Source organism: Cervus canadensis, chromosome 23 (genome assembly GCF_019320065.1).
Source record: "Cervus canadensis isolate Bull #8, Minnesota chromosome 23, ASM1932006v1, whole genome shotgun sequence".
NCBI classification, from domain to species: Eukaryota; Metazoa; Chordata; class Mammalia; order Artiodactyla; family Cervidae; genus Cervus; species Cervus canadensis.
In genome coordinates, this window is record NC_057408.1 from 3,787,150 (window position 1) to 3,790,712 (window position 3,563).

The 3,563-nt window shown below is 35.1% G+C and overlaps 1 non-coding gene across 1 annotated transcript; it reads right to left on the reverse strand.

The window, feature by feature from the left end:
* Positions 1 to 3,249: 3,249 nt before the first annotated feature.
* On the reverse strand, positions 3,250 to 3,355 carry LOC122425958. Its single transcript, XR_006265099.1, has one exon. It is a non-coding gene; the product is annotated as a U6 spliceosomal RNA (small nuclear RNA).
* Between the last annotated feature and the right edge of the window lie 208 nt (positions 3,356 to 3,563).

Sequence of the window (3,563 nt, forward strand, 5' to 3'; positions counted from 1 at the left end):
ACTTTAAAAACATGACCCAAATCCAAATGCCATTTTTTAAAATGCTAAAAATAAAATGCTATACCTGAGTTCAAACTTTTTAAAGTATCTAATACCACAAAATACAATAAAGTCAAAAGAAAACGGAAAAAATAAGAACAAAATATTGGCAACATAGCTGACAGGCATTGGGCTGATGCTACATAAATAATGTGCACGTGCAAACATGTGCAAGTCTCTAGGAAGGAAGCCAGTAGAGAAATGTACAATAAAGAAGAAATTAAATCGTCTGTCCACAAAGCAGGGAACACGAATGCATTTTATACATCTGAAATGATGCACATCCTCACAAATGGCAGGAAATGCAAATTAAAACTACAATGCAATCCAGTTTTTCACATATTAGGTTGGCAAATACGCTTAGATATAGACAGAGCTACAGAACCAGAGTGTATATAACTGCTCTCTCATGGTTAACGGAGTTTAAATTGGTGTCACTACCAAGTATAGAAGGAGAAACACACAGACTCTCCTGAAAAGGATATACAAGTACTGGTGACAGTGACGGTCTGCGGTAGAAGACTCATATGGCCACTCCAAGAGACAGGAATTGAAAGGGGAATCTTCACCCATCCATTTTGTACTGTTTAAAACTTTCCCAAACACATAATACCACATTCTCAATAATCCTAAAAAGTAATAAAGGAAAGGAAGTAGAGAGGATTTCCATTTCTGGGAACACAGAATAAACACACTTTTTACCCTATACATCCCCCTAAGTACAACTAAAAACCCTGAATTTCATACATAAAACAAACGCAACATGAAACTGAAAGGTAAAGAAGAGCAACTGGCTGGGGACCTTGGAACCTGGGGGCCTCAGGAGGACAAGAAGTTAAGGCTGCTGGATGGTGGGTTTTCTTTTGGCCTCATGTAGCCCAGATTTGGAGCTGAAGATGCCGGCAACTTGGAAATATTAATGGGCATAGACGGAAAAATTCCCACGAAAGCGTGCTCTTTCTAGCCAAAAGGCTAGGAAAGGGGCAGCTGAGAAAGACAAACTGGTACACAGTAATTGCTTTAATCCAGCCAAACACTGCAGAAAAAATTGTGGTCCCACCCCCATCCATGCTTCTGGACTCCCACTCCCACCCAGCAGTAACGACACATCCCAAGCCCTCCTTGCTGGAGTAGTGTCAGAGGAGGTTTACTGGAAAGTCAAGACCTTTTACTACTGCTCAGCACAAAAGACCACTCTCAACCCCTGTGGTGTCACTGGAGGTCACAAGGGGACCAGTAACTAGGCATTCCAACCCCTCCAATCCAGAAAGGAATTTGTGGAGGTCAAGTGGACTTCAACTTCCACCTGGCAGTAATAAGGCCGTGCTCCCAAACTCCCCTCTGGAGCATGTTTTTTTAAAAAAATAGCCAGAGTGAAAGGCTTAAGTAGGATCTAAGGTCTCAAAATATATTACCCAAAATTTTCACGTTTCAATTTTTAAAATCACTTATCATAAAGAACCAGGAAAATCTTAAACTGAATAAAACACATTCAGTAGATGCCAACTCCAAAATGACAGACATGTCAGAATTATCTGGCAAAGATATTAAAGAAGCCATTATAAAAAATGTCCCAGAGACTTCCCTGGAAGTCAGTGGTTAAGACTCCAAGCTTCCAATGCAGGGGCCACAGGTTTCATCCCTGGTTAGGGAACTAAGATCCCACATGCTATGTGGCATGACCAAAAAAAAAAAGTTTCAACAAGCAACTATGAACACGTTTGAAACCAATGCAAAAACCTAACAAGGAAATATAAGATATAAATAAGAACCAAAGAAAACTTTAGAACTGAAAAATACATTAACTGAAATGCCAAATTCAATTAACGGATTCAGTAGCAGAATGGAGAGAACAGAGGAAAGAATCAATGAACTGCAATACAGAGCAAAAAAAATTACCCAAACTAAAAAACAGAAAACAGACTGAAAAAGCAAACAAACAAAGCCTCAGGCATCTATAGTAAAACAACAAAAAGACTAACATTCTTATAACTGAAGTCCAAAAGGAGAAAAAGAGTGGGCTGAAAAAGTGCCCAATAATAAAAATCCCTCAAATTTAGAGAAAGTCACAGATTCAAGAAGATGAAAGAATTTTTAAATGAAATAATCTGAAATAAATCCACATCAAGACACATCACAGTCAAACTTCTAAAAACAAAGACACAGAAAAAAATCTTGAAAACTGCACTAGAGAAATTACACCTACCAATATGGGGAAACAATTAGAATGATGGCAGATTTCTCGCCAGAAACCACAGAGACCCAAATAAGCAGAACAACATTTTTCAAGTGTGAAAAGAACTATCAACCCAGAATCCTATATCCAATGAAAATAACCTTTAGGGATGAAGGGGAAATAAATTTATTCTGAGATGAAAGAAAACTAAGATAATTTGTTGCCAATGGACCTATCCCCTAAAAGAGTGGCTAAAGGAAGTTCTTTAGGACAAAAAAGAAAAAAAGAAATGATTGAAGAAATCTTTGAATATCATGAAAGAAGAACATAAGCAAAAGTGTAGGTAAATACAAAACTGATTTATTCCTCCTCTTAAATTTCTAAGTGATATTTGATGGTTGAAGCAAAAATTATAACACTGATGTGGTTTTAAATATATGTAGAGGAAATATTTCAGACTATCACCTTATAATCAGGAGAAGGTTAAAAAGACATAAAGGAAGGTAAAGTTTCTATATTTTGCTCAAATTGGTAAAATGACGACACCAGAATGACATGTTAAGTCATGTACACATAATGTACATATCACTAAAAAGACTATACAAATAATATAAACTGAAAAATATTATAGGTAAGTCAAATTGGAATATTTAAAAATGCTTAGGTAGCACATGAAAGAGAAGGGGAAAAGAAAATAAAAATGAAAGACAGAACAAACAAAAAATATAAAATTGCATAAAATATCAATAATTACATTAAATGTGAATAATCTAAAGATACCAGTTTAAAAACATGAATCACTATTCTGTCAATAAGACATTCACTTTGAGTAAAATGATATAGGTAGGTTGAAAATAAAAAGATGCAAATGTATATATCATATAGACATTAATCAAAAGAAAGAAAAATGGTTATATCAATAGGAGATAAATTAGACTTCAGGGGGGAAAATTACCCGAGACAGAGAGGAGTATTTTTAACTTTATTTTTATTATTGACACTATTATAGATAGAATGATCACAATCATATTAACAAAAACATGGAACACTTCACAAATTTGTGTGTCATCCTTGTTCAGGGGCATGCTCATCTTCTCTGTATTGTTCCAATTTTAGCATACGTGCTGCTGAAGTGAGTACAGAGAGGAATATAATATAATGATAAAAGGTTAATCCACCAAGAAGACATAGCAATCCTAAAATCACATGCATCAAACAACAGAGATACAAAATATGTGAAGCAAAACCTGATAGAACTGAAAAGAATAAAAACATAAATCCACACTTACATTTTCAGATTTCAACATTCCTCTCTCAAAAATTAATAAAATAACTATGCAATTAGCAA